The sequence below is a fragment of the Lathyrus oleraceus genome, chromosome 3 (assembly GCF_024323335.1).
Source record: "Lathyrus oleraceus cultivar Zhongwan6 chromosome 3, CAAS_Psat_ZW6_1.0, whole genome shotgun sequence".
NCBI classification, from domain to species: Eukaryota; Viridiplantae; Streptophyta; class Magnoliopsida; order Fabales; family Fabaceae; genus Lathyrus; species Lathyrus oleraceus.
In genome coordinates, this window is record NC_066581.1 from 278,985,141 (window position 1) to 278,999,374 (window position 14,234).

At 37.0% G+C, this 14,234-nt stretch overlaps 1 non-coding gene across 1 annotated transcript; it reads right to left on the reverse strand.

Annotated features, from left to right (window-relative positions):
• Positions 1–4,324: 4,324 nt before the first annotated feature.
• Positions 4,325–4,431, reverse strand: LOC127134137 (small nucleolar RNA R71). The gene has a single exon (XR_007807902.1). It is a non-coding gene; the product is annotated as a small nucleolar RNA R71 (small nucleolar RNA).
• Positions 4,432–14,234: the final 9,803 nt, after the last annotated feature.

Here is a 14,234-nt window from a genome sequence, read left to right on the forward strand (position 1 = left end):
TTCCAGACTTAATTAAAATATTTAGTTTAGGCCGGTTTTTATAATTTTCGGGTCGGTTTCCATAAGGGCCCGAATTTCCCTTTTTATATAAGAAGAATTTCGCTGCTACAGTAATCACATTATGCATTCACAGAAATTAGAAGCTTTAGACGAATTCATGGAGAACTAATCACCTACGGTTGATCTACTGTAATCGCACCTCCATCATACATTGATGTTTTTGTATTTCCCAATTAAATGTATTTTCCGTTCAATTCTTCTCTTTGATATTCAAATGCTTAATTCGATTTCTCTTAGGATTGATTGATTTATTTCGATGATTGTGTGTTTCTTACCTTAAATCGAGTTTGCTTAATTCGTGTTTGTGTTATCATGTTTGCTTAATTCGCAATCGTTTTTAACATGTCTGCTTAATTTGGAATTAGGGAATATATATATATATATATATATATATATATATATATATATATATATATATATATATATATATATATATATATATATATATATATATATATATATATATATATATATATATATATATATATATATATATATATATATATATATATATATATATATATATATATATATATATATATATATATATATATATATATATATATACTGTAATCGAAAAGGGAATATAGACCGTTAGGGGTTGGAAATTATTTTGATCGATGATAAGTTGGAGACTGAACAGTAGATTAATCTATTGATCATAATTATTATTAAACTTGTTTTATCGCTTTTGTTAATTCTAATTAAAATCCCCCCCCCCCCCCTTTTTCCAATCGGTTGGTTAAGTTGATCAAGAGTCCTTGTGATACGATATTCGAGTGTCGCTTCCCGTTTACTACATTTTTTATAAACTCATTTTTTACCTATGTGCGACTGTAGATCAATTTTATCCAATATTAGAGTCATAGGTGTTGCGTTTCAGCGTTCTTTCCCTAGCGTTCTTGCATTCTGGCCTTTTAGCGATTTAGTGTTAAAAAAATCATGTTTTAGGAAAATCGTCTCAGATTAGTCTGATTTTTTTTATTCATTAGAAAAAAAATCAAGGATCAAAAGCTTCTATTTAGGGACTAAATTGAGGATGCCCCCCTAAAATTCTGAAATTCCTTATTTTTCTATTTATTTTGACTTATTATCCGTTTTCATATTTACAAACAAATTCAGAAAAATTTGTGGAGTCCTATTTTGATTTTATTTTATTTGTAGTGATATTTCCATATTTTATTTTATTTTATTTTAATCATTTTTCATTTTTTTGAATTGTTTTTCTCATTAGAGACATTGTTTGTATTTTCATAATTGTTGCATTGCTGACTCATGATGCATGACTACTAGTGATTCTGATTCTGTGTTCTTTCATAATTTTTTTATTCTTATTTTTAGTTTTTTTATTATAATATGGCTGAACAAAGAACTTTAAGAAGACTTGTTGCACCAGATGTGAATTATAATGCACTTTGTATTGACTATCCTGAAGTTGTTGCATCTTTTGAATTGAAATCTGATTTAATACACTTGTTGCCAAGGTTTAGTGGTCTTGTAGGTGATGATCCACATAGGCATCTAAAATAATTCCAGATTTTGTGTTCTACACTTTTGAGACCTGATAACATGAAATAGTATCACATTCTAGGACTCAATTTAATTAAATTATATTATTATTTACTTCAATTTATTTCATTTTATTAGATATTACGCGGTATTTTCTTTCTATTTATCTCAGGTGGTTTATTTGAAGCACAAGTAAAAAAGGAAGAAAAGGAGGTGCAAAAAGGAATGAAAAGAAGCAAATATCAAAAGCCAAAGCCCAGCCCAAAAAGCACAGGCGTTGTGCCTGTGACGAGCGTCACAAAGACTGTGACGAGCGTCACGCTTTGCACGCTTGTGTGACGAGCGTCACACATGGTGTGACGGACGTCACACCATTCCCCTATATTTTTGGCTTCATTCTAGGACTCAATTTAATTAAATTATATTATTATTTACTTCAATTTATTTCATTTTATTAGATATTACGCGGTATTTTCTTTCTATTTATCTCAGGTGGTTTATTTGAAGCACAAGTAAAAAAGGAAGAAAAGGAGGTGCAAAAAGGAATGAAAAGAAGCAAATATCAAAAGCCAAAGCCCAGCCCAAAAAGCACAGGCGTTGTGCCTGTGACGAGCGTCACAAAGACTGTGACGAGCGTCACGCTTTGCACGCTTGTGTGACGAGCGTCACACATGGTGTGACGGACGTCACACCATTCCCCTATATTTTTGGCTTCAGAGACGTTGAGTCCTATTTGCACGCCTAACCATTCGCCACGTGAAGACCTTTGACGCGGATTACTTTTGGAAACCGTTACAGAAAGTACCAGTATAAATATCAACTTTGCAAACCCTGCAGAGGTTCCACGCTTTTTCCAGACTTCTTCGCCGTTTTCGCTTTTTCGCATTTTTTCTTTTCCAGCAGTACAAGCACATTTTTTACAGCATTGCTTTTACGATTTTTATATTGTTACCCTTGCAATTTCTATTTTCCTTTTCAGCACTTAGTTAATTCTTTTTCGCACAATAGTTTCTACACCGGAAACTATTGTGTACCTTTTACCGGATCTAACCTTACGTTAGAATCTAGTTTTTTATTCCTTCGCTTTTATTTTTCTGCCTGATTGAAGAATTCAAGAACAAATCCAACCGGTCAGTGGTGGAGTGTTCAAGACTGCTATTTAATTTCTCAGGTTCTTTAATTATTGTTTGAATTTATATATGCCCTGTTTTACTGTTTATTTATATTATTTGCCTGAGATGAATCGGTTTATGCATGATAATTATTTAAGTCTATTTAGCATGTCTGGCTGATTTACTTAGGTATCGGTATGTAAAGTAAACGGAATGAAGGAATCAAAACCAAATTGGTTTAATTAAGTTTAAAATTAAAATTACTATTTTTACGGTCTCAATTTACAGGTTTAATAACAAGGTTTTTGTACGAAAGTAAAAGACATAAAGAAGTTAAAAGCAATAGAACGAGAGTTTGAGTTTTTGACTGGACAGTGTAAATTGGACATTAATTCTAGATCAGGGCGAGAGCAATTTTTAGAGTTAATTAAATTCTAATCTTTTTCAAAAAGTATTTTTAAAGATTGAATGTGAGGACGAGAGTTAAGCATTTGGATTTAATTATATAACCTAAGTCAACAGAGCGAGAGTTTGAGATAAGGGTGTTTAAACGATTAGTGTTTTCTTAAAAAGAGTTTCTACGGATTCTATTGTTTTCAAAAAGTGGTTTTTGACTTAACTATAAGTGACAGCTACGTTAATATAAAATCATAGTTTATTCAACAGAGCGAGAGTTTGAGATAAGACTTTTAATCAATAATGTCAACTGAAAAGATTTATTTTAAAACCAAGAAACCAACGAAGAATTGATTCCCTAATTACGACGAACTACATACCGATATCCGCTTATTAGATATTTATTTTAGATCTTATTTTAGTTTTAGCTTTTCCCCCAACCAATCAAAGTATTATCTGCCTTAGCTTTACGAAGTAACCTTAGATAACGGTATATTGATTCATAAGTCCCTGTGGGATCGATATCTTTTAAAACTACGCGATAGAACTGTGCACTTGCAGTTTGTACCCCAAATTCGACTCATAAAGTCGCGATCAAGTTTTTGGCGCCGTTGCCGGGGATTTTTATTTAGTCGATATCGTAACTCTTCTGTTACGCTGTAGAGACTAAGGCTTTTCTTTTTCTTTTCTTTCTTTCGTTGATTTGTATGCCACACACTCGCTCACAAGGCGAGCCGTTCTACTTACGAATCAACGATATCGAACTATATCTCCGAGTCTTACGACGAATTCGGGAATATCGTGCTGCAAACAATCTCCCTCCTGTTGAACTTCCCGAGTTCAAAAATATTTTCCCTTCGATACCCGAGATGGCAGAACCAGCTCGTGCTCTTAGAGATTACGCCGCTCCATCGCAAGATGAGCCGCATTCGAGTATTGCTCCACCCGCAATCGAAGCAAACAACTTTGAACTTAAACCTTCACTGTTGCAGGCATTGCAACAGAACCAATTCTCTGGAAATCCTACCGAGGATCCAAACCTTCATTTATCAGTATTTGTCCAATACGCTGATACTGTTAAAGCTAATGGTGTCACTTCAGAGGCAATTCGACTACGTCTTTTTCCTTTCTCATTAAGAGATAGCGCTAGAAGATGGCTTCAATGTCTTCCTTCCAACTCAGTCACCACATGGAACGAGTTGAAGAAAGTTTTTCTTGCTCGATATTTTCCGCCAAGCAAAACAGCTATGTTAAGAGCCCAGATAAATGGAGTTAAACAGAAAGATAACGAGTCTCTTTTCGAAGCATGGGAAAGATACACAGACATGATGAGACTTTGTCCACACCATGGTTTAGAGGACTGGTTAGTAATTCATATCTTCTATAATGGTCTCCTGTACAACACGAGGTTAACAATAGATGCCGCTGCAGGTGGTGCACTAATGAACAAACCTTATGCTGACGCTTACCAACTTATCGAAAGCATGGCTCAAAACCACTATCAGTGGGGAAGCGAACGAACAATGGTAGAAAAACCTCAAACGAAAACTGGCATGTACGAGATAAGTAACCTTGATCATGTTAATGCAAAAGTGGATGCTCTGGTCCAGAAAATTGAAAGTTTAAATGTATCACCTCCAGCCACCGTGGTTGCCATAACTCAGAATTGCGAAGTCTGTGGAATCCAAGGTCACACTCCTGCAGATTGTCAACTCCTAACAGGAATCCAAGCGGAGCAAGTAAACTATGCTCAAGGAAGCCCCTACTCGCACACCTATAACTCAAATTGGAAGAATCATCCCAATTTTTCATATAAGAGTAATAATGCTTTATACGCAACTGGACAATCTCCAAATCAAGCCCCAGCTATACCTCCGGGATATCAGAAGCCGATCCCATCTACACCTAACAATAACGCCCCTAGGAAATCCAACTTGGAAATCATGATGGAAAACTTTATAGCTTCTCAACAGCAAACCAATAAAGATTTCTTAAACCAGAATATACACACTGACGAACAAATTAAACAACTAGCAAGTAAAGTAGATGCCCTGGCTACCCATAACAAAATGCTGGAAACACAAATTTCACAAGTAGCTCAACAACAAGCGCCTACTGCTGCCCCAACTGGTACATTTCCTAGCCAACCCCAACCTAACCTAAGAAGCCACGCTCATGCAATTATACTGAGAAGTGGAACGGAAGTGGAAGGACCGTCTGACCCAAGGATAGAAAACCAAAACTCTAAAAAGTCAACTGAGGAGGAAAGTGAACCTAAGGAAAAGGAAGAGAGTAATAAGGAAACCGTAGAAAATAAGGAACCTTATGTACCTCCACCACCTTATAAACCACCTATCCCTTACCCTCAAAGGCTTATTAAAACCAAAGATGCGGGCCAATTCAAAAAATTTGTTGACCTACTAAAACAATTAAACGTCACAATTCCGTTTACAGAAGCTATTACGCAGATGCCCTCATATGCCAAGTTTTTAAAAGAAATTCTTTCTAATAAAAGGAAACTTGAAGATAGCGAAACCGTTACACTCACCGCTGAATGTAGCGCTATAATCCAGAATATGCCTCCTAAACTTAAAGACCCAGGTAGTTTCTCTATACCCTGTCACATAGGAAAATTTGTCATTGACAAAGCCTTATGCGATTTAGGAGCCGGTATCAGTGTTATGCCTTTATCCATATGCAAGAGACTTGAAATGGGAGAATTAAGACCAACTAAAATGTCTGTGCAACTAGCAGATCGTTCCGTCAAATATCCTGTAGGAATTCTTGAAAACGTTCCAGTGCGCATAGGTCAATTCTACATTCCAACTGATTTTATAATTATGGATATTAGAGAAGATGAAGTTACACCCATTATACTGGGAAGACCGTTCTTAGCAACTGCCAGTGCAATCATAGACGTAAAACGAGGACGACTCACTTTTGAAGTAGGAGAAGAGAAAATTGAGTTCATTCTTTCCTAATTTTTGAAAGCACCTGCAATAGAAGATACATGTTACTTCATGGATATCATCGATGAATGCATAAAAGAAACGGAGCTAGAAAAAGACAAATCATCTGACTATCTTGTAGAAGACAAACTTAACCAATGTTTAGCAATAACACCGGACCCTACGCAATGCCTTAAGAAACCAACCTTAGACCTGAAAACACTTCCCAAGAATCTGAGATATGAATTCCTAGACTTAGAACTTGAACGACCAGTGATAGTTAACGCTGACCTAGGAAGACTCGAAACAGAAAAACTCTTGCATATCTTAAGAAAATATCCAACCGCACTAGGTTACAACATCACCGATCTTAAAGGAATAAGTCCCTCTATTTGTATGCACCGCATCATGCTAGAAGAAGACTGTAAAACTTCTAGGTAACACCAGAGGAGACTAAACCCGATCCTGAGTGAGGTAGTGAAGAAGGAAATAACCAAGTTATTAGAGGCAGGTATCATATATCCTATATCTGATAGCAAATGGGTTAGTCCTGTACACGTAGTACCAAAGAAAGGAGGTGTAACAGTCATTGAAAATGAAAAAGGAGAAACTATAACCAAACGAATCGAATCGGGATGGAGAATGTGCATTGACTATAGGAAACTAAACAAAGCTACCCGAAAAGATCATTTCCCTTTACCATTCATTGACCAGATGTTAGAACGATTAGCAAAACATTCTCATTTCTGCTATCTAGACGGTTACTCAGGTTTCTTTCAAATACCAATTCACCCTGATGACCAAGAAAAGACAACGTTCACGTGCCCTTTTGGTACCTTCGCTTATAGACGAATGCCGTTTGGCTTGTGTAATGCTCCTGCAACCTTCCAAAGGTGCATGATGGCAATATTCGCCGATTTTCTAGAAAACATCATGGAAGTATTTATGGATGACTTTTCCGTATGCGGACAAAGCTTTGAAGAATGCCTTGAAAACCTAGAAAGAGTTCTAGAGCGATGTGTAAAAGTAAACCTAGTACTTAATTGGGAAAAATGTCACTTTATGGTACAAGAAGGAATTGTTTTAGGACACATCATCTCGAACAGAGGAATTGAAGTAGACAAAGCTAAAATAGAGGTAATCGAAAATCTTCAACCCCCGAAAACTGTGAGAGAAGTACGAAGCTTCTTAGGACATGCCGGTTTCTACCGACGATTCATTAAAGACTTCTCTAAAATAACTAAATCTTTAACCGGGTTATTAATGAAAGATGCTGAATTCATATTCGACAATAAATGTTTAGAAGCATTTCAAACGCTTAAACAAGCTCTGATCTCCGCACCCATAATGCAGACACCAGATTGGAATGAACCATTCGAAATAATGTGTGATGCTAGTGATTACGCTGTAGGTGTTGTTTTAGGATAACGAAAGGATAAAAAGCTTCATGTTATATATTACCAAAGTAGAACTCTAGATGAAGCACAAATGAATTACGCCACAACCGAGAAAGAACTTCTAGCAGTAGTGTTTGCGCTAGATAAATTTCGTTCTTACTTGGTCGGAGCCAAAATAATCATCTACACTCACCATGCTGTTATCAAATACCTCTTAACGAAAAAAGATGTTAAACCTAGACTCCTAAGGTGGATCCTGTTGCTACAAGAGTTCGATTTGGAAATCAAAGACAAGAAAGGAACTGAAAACGTAGTAGCAAATCACCTCTCTAGACTTGAGAACCTTGAATCGGAAAGAACATCGATCAATGATGATTTCTCGTACGATAAACTTATAGCTACTTTGGAAGAAAATAAAGCTGATAAACAGGTAGAAACCACCTTAGCTATATCCGTTACACCGTGGTACGCTGACCTCGTCAATTATTTAGCTGCCGGAATAGTTCCACCTACCTTATCCTACCAGCAGAAGAAACGATTCTTCTATGACATAAAACACTATTACTGGGATGACCCTTTACTTTTTAAAAGAGGCCCCGATGGTATTTTCCGTCGGTGTATACCCGAAGAAGAGGTAGAAAATATAATCCAACACTGTCACTCCGCTCCTTATGGTGGACATGCAAGTACATCCAAGACCTGCTCAAAAATCCTACAAGCCGGTTTCTATTGGCCAAATATATGGAAGGATGTACATGCAGCTATTAAGAAATATGACAGATGTCAACGCACAGGAAACATATCTAGACGTAACGAGATGCCACAAAAGGGCATTTTGGAAGTAGAGATTTTCGACGTGTGGGGAATAGACTTCATGGGACCTTTTCCATCCTCTTTCGGTAACAAATACATACTCGTGGCAGTTGACTACGTATCGAAATGGATTGAAGCTATAGCTTCTCCAACAAACGACACACGAGTAATAACTAGACTCTTTAAGAATATAATATTTCCAAGGTTTGGTGTCCCAAGAATAGTAGTCAGTGATGGTGGATCGCATTTCATATCCAAGATACTCGAAAAACTACTACTTAAGTATGGCGTAAGGCATAGAGTAGCGACACCTTACCACCCTCAAACCAGTGGGCAAGTGGAGGTGTCTAACAGAGAAATCAAACAGATATTAGAGAAAACAGTCGCCACTTCAAGGAAAGACTGGTCATTGAAATTACCAGAAGCTTTATGGGCTTACCGAACTGCTTACAAAACTCCCATAGGGACAACCCCATTTAAGCTAATTTATGGAAAATCCTGTCACCTCCCGATAGAATTAGAACATAAAGCCTATTGGGCTATTAAAAATCTAAATTTAAACTATAAAGCCGCCGGCGAAAAGAGAATCCTTGATATAAGCGAATTAGAGGAACTCAGAAGAGACGCTTACGAAAATGCCAGAATCTACAAAGAAAGAACAAAACAATGGCATGACAAGCGCATATCAAGGAAAATCTTCAAACAAGGCGATACAGTCCTTTTATTTAACTCCAGACTAAAGTTATTCCCGGGAAAACTACGATCTAGATGGTCAGGTCCTTTTCAAATCACCAATGTTTTTCCCAGTGGAGCATTAGAAATTAAAGGCAAATCTATGGAACCATTTACCGTAAACGGGCAACGTCTAAAACATTATCACTATGCAGAAAACACTGAAGATTCGCAAGTCTTGCACTTAGACGAAATGCCTCAAGAACTTATAGATTATAATTGATAGTTTTTATGTCGAGCTTGCGACATTAAACAAAGCGCTTAGTGGGAGACAACCCACAAATATTTTATTTTCTTCTATTATTATTTTTCTATTTCTTCCTTAATTATTCTTTTAATTTTTGTTTAGTATTCATTCTTAATTTATTTTTATTTATTAAAAACTTTTCTCTTCTTCTTTCGGCATTTGGCCAAATCCTGATTAAAACTCTTGTTTTTCTTTTCTCTAGCTAACACTAACCTGATGGGACAAATTGATCGTATGGGTATCAAATTCAGAGGAACAACTCAGAAACAAAAGTTTGAGGAACTAGCCACGAGAGAGATGCTACCTAGTCTGTATGCTGATGACTGGGCAATGACTGCCCTTGGACTAAGACAAAGTGTCCTGTATTTGCTGAATCAGATAGGGTGGGAAACCGCTCCTATTCGTAGATAATTTGTCACTTACCGGAGACTGACTCTAGAATTCCTTAGTTCTCTGATCTATCTACCCAGCCATGGGAAAGGAATAAGCAGAGGTTTCATCCAGTTCAGAATGTTTAACATGGAGTACCAATTTAATATTCAAGACTTTACCAACCTTTTAGGTTTCCCTACATCCTTTGACACATTCACAGTGAGCCAAGAAGAACTTTTTGAATATAGAGAACTTGAACACTTTTGGGGTAACTTGACTGGAAATGACGATCCCGAGGAACATGAGTTTCTCTCTGGAAACATACATAACCCGGTCTTCCGTTATTTCCATAAGATCCTGACCCACACCTTATTTGGGAAGAAACCAAACAGTACCACAGTTTCACGTGATGAACTCTTCATCATATTTTGTGCTTCCCAGAACCGTCCAGTAAACGGTGCCACTTTTATGTTGGCAAATTTAGACCACCTTATCCAAGATGAACGAGCACCAATTCGAATAGGCGGTTTGATAACCATGATTGGTAATGCTATCGGATTACGTCAGCCTATGCTTGACTTAAGCCCTTTTTGTGGCATTACTACTATGAGTATACCCTTCCTCTTCAACACTATGTTTATAGCAAACCTAGGATCTGACGAGTTTGAGCTTATAATTAATAACCAAATTCTTTGCCTATTCACCATGCCCGATCCTAGGACTAGTGTTCATAACCGCAATAATTGGCTCTACAATCTGAACGAAACCGCCTCTCCTGCTAGATCCACTAAATCCATCCAAGACTATGAGATTTGTGATGACCAGATTCCTTATGCTGAATCAGACCCTCGGACACCATCTGGTTATTATGATATTGATCCTCCTCCTCAACCTGTTCAGACCGAAGAATCGGCAATACCCGACCTTAGACATCATATGCCCGGAACTGATTATAACACCGCCATTGAAGCTTTGATGTCAGAACAAGACGCCCTCAGAGAAGAGTTCACTAGCATGAGACACGAATTTCTGGGATACATGAACAGTATGACAAATCAGTTTCACGAGTTGCTATACCGTGTTAACTCCTTTGCTTCTCCGGCCAGAGATCGTGCAGATGGATAGAAGTCGTTTTTCTTAGTTATCTAGTTTTAGTTAGTTTTATTATTTAATGTTATTTCAAATTATATTCGTATTTGTTTCTCTTTCGCATTTTTGTTTTTCTCTATTGTTACATTATGATTATTTTATGAAGCTATTGAATTATCCTATTTTATTATGAATTATGCAATATCTATCAAAAAATGCTCTCTACTGTTGCTGCCTACATAAATTATTAACAATATAATACATTTATGCACTATTATACAAAGTAGAATAGCATGCAGGAAAATTAATCAGCAAAATAAAATAATCTGAAGCAAAACAAAATAAATAAAAAAATAAATTACCAAAATTATTCTGAAGAACGCTAGCAGAACCATGCCAAAAAGACTGTGTGACGAGCGTCACACATTCTATCACGGACGTCACACAAAGTGCGTGTGACGCCCGTCATGCCCCTGTAACGAGCGTAACGCCATGTTAACGTTACAAAGCCGTTGGAGACGAACGTTACAACCCTACAACTTTTTACCTTCCCCATTTATTCACATTTACCCACATTTATTCACTTTTCAACCACTCCCTTTCCAACATCAAAATTTTTCCCTATAAATACCCACCATACCTTTCTTCCTACATCACAACTATTCTATACAATCAAATATATTTTCTTTTCTTTCCTAATTACTTCTTCCAACTCATTCATCAGTATGGCGGGAAATCAAAATTTCGGAAATATCATCTTCCGATCCGAAGATGATAATTATCAAAGGGAGCAATTCGAGCGTTTCCAACAACGAGGTGTCACCTCTACCAGGTATCCTGATTCAACTTGTTTACAACAATTAGGATTACTTCAAGGTATCGAGTGGATGCTCCGCCTTGCCAATCTAACCTTTCTATGCACGCATAATCAACCCACATACCCATCCCTAACCTTAGAATTCTTAAGTTCATATGCGTACAACACTCCCACCGGTGAGGACGAATTCTTAACCGGTACCGCAACCTTCCGTATGTTCAATACCGAGTACTCCCTATCCCAAAATCAATTGAGTACCATGCTACAATTCCCCATAGAAGGTCAAGTTTACCCCAGAATCCCTCCAAACCTAAACTGGAACACAGTTGCCGCTTTCGACCTCTTTAGGAAAATATCCGGTGTAGATGCCAACAACTGGGAAGAGCTCCTTGTTTCCCATATACATAACCCAACTATCCGGTACTTTATCCGCATCCTACAAAACACAGTTTTTGGAAGACCGAACAACAACAAGGTCAACGCAAAGGAACTATTCTTCCTCGAATGCGTCTTCGAACCGAATGCTAAGGTAAACGCCGCCTCCTTCCTATTTCATCATATCCGCACCTTATGTGCTAGAGGCCGTCAACCTTTTGTAATTGGTGGATTAATCACCACCATAGCACTTGGCTTAAACCTAGGGGACCGACTCCAAACTTTAGAATCTTTACCTCCCCTCTTTATGGATATAAGCTACTGTCGGTCCAGCCGCCTAATAAAGAACCGAGTAGGCGGAAAATATTACCTTATGGTGAATAACCAGGCAGTCCCAAGCGTTGTTCTACCCAACATTGCCTTAACCGATGTCACCAATCCCAACCGCCACCTCTATGATCTGAATGCTCCCGAAGCTACCGAGCCTTCACATACAAACCCGTCTGCAGACGAGTTCGAAGAAATGGAGCAAGGTGATAACGCTCCTGCACAACAATCAGTCCCGCTCAACCCTTCCGATACTACAGCTGTCCCATCCTCCCGACGTCGTCGACGAAGAAGGCCTGCAACCAACGACGACATCATGGATGCTATTGATGGTATGCAAACACAGAATCTCGAAATGATGCAAATGATGCGCCAAATGCAACAACAACAGGAAGAGAGGAATGCCATAACCGACCAGCAGTTCACTGATTTGCTTAGCAGGTTCGACAACTTAGACGTACATCAAAGATCACCAGGTCCAAGAACACGAGGCGGCAGGCAACCTTAACTTTAGTTTTTTCCTTTCTTTTCCTTCAAACATTAAGGACAATGTTTCATTCAAGAATGGGGGGGAAAACCATGTTCTTTCTATCCTCGTTTTTCTTTTTCAAGTATGTATCTTTCTTTTCATTGTTATTTCCCTTATAAAAATATATATATATATATATATATATATATATATATATATATATATATATATATATAATAAAATAATATTTCTTATAATATAGATTTATTTTAAGTTAAGTCCCAAATGTGAAAACTTTCTATTATCTATTCCCCTCAATTTTCATGAGCCATAACAAAAAATTCAACACACTTAATAAGTATAAAAGTCGCTTATTTTATAAAACTTGAGTGAAATCAAGACAAAAATTATTACCATAACAACGCTCTAAGAACCTCAACATGTTAGATCAGGATAAGTACCTATTATACCAATCCCTTGAACTTTTAGTTTTATAGTAACCCCGAGTAGTTTATACGAGAAGTCAGCACCATCTTAATAGCAAACTACGTGGAGAGCCGATGAATATAAGTGAATGACTCCCAAAGTAACATAAATATATATATATATATATATATATATATATATATATATATATATATATATATATATATATATATATATATATATATATATATATATATATATATATATATATATATATATATATCAGGAAATGCACTAATTAAGTTAGGTGATCCTTACCAGATCATTTAATCTAAAGGTTGCAGATCATACAAAAGCATAATATGAAAGATCCATTATGAGTTGGTTCAGCAGGTATCTGGTACTGAACTTGGTAGGGCGGACTACGGTCCGATCCCCCGCAATTTGCAATGGACTGAATAACGAAGTTATCCGACTTATGTACCAGAACTTCTAGCTAAAAGGGGATCAGAATCACTAACCGGTTACTCCACTATGTGCGCGAAAAGATAAAGGGCTTAATGTGATTTCGCTAGAATGAAAACGGGTGAAATAAGAGTAAAGGAACTAGGATAGCTATAATAGCATTACTCGAACTGGTTTGCATAAGGTGGGGTTATCTGAGGTTGTGACGGTGGTTGTTGATGTCAAGATTAAACTCAAGTTACTTCTAAACAAGGTTTACAGGCAACCTAGTACGAATTGATGTGTGTTTTGAAATTTCATCTGGCTAAAATTTTTAAAACAAGTTCTATACTGTATTTTGCTTGAGGACAAGCAAAGATCTAAGTATGAGGGAGTTTGATAACATGAAATAGTATCACACTCTAGGACTCAATTTAATTAAATTATATTATTATTTACTTCAATTTATTTCGTTTTATTAGATATTACGCGATATTTTCTTTCTATTTATCTCAGGTGGTTTATTTGAAGCACAAGTAAAAAAGGAAGAAAAGGAGGTGCAAAAAGGAATGAAAAGAAGCAAATATCAAAAGCCAAAGCCCAGCCCAAAAAGCACAGGCGCTGTGCCTGTGACGAGCGTCACAAAGGTTGTGACGAGCGTCACAAAGGCTGTGACGAGCGTCACGCTTTGCACGCTTGTG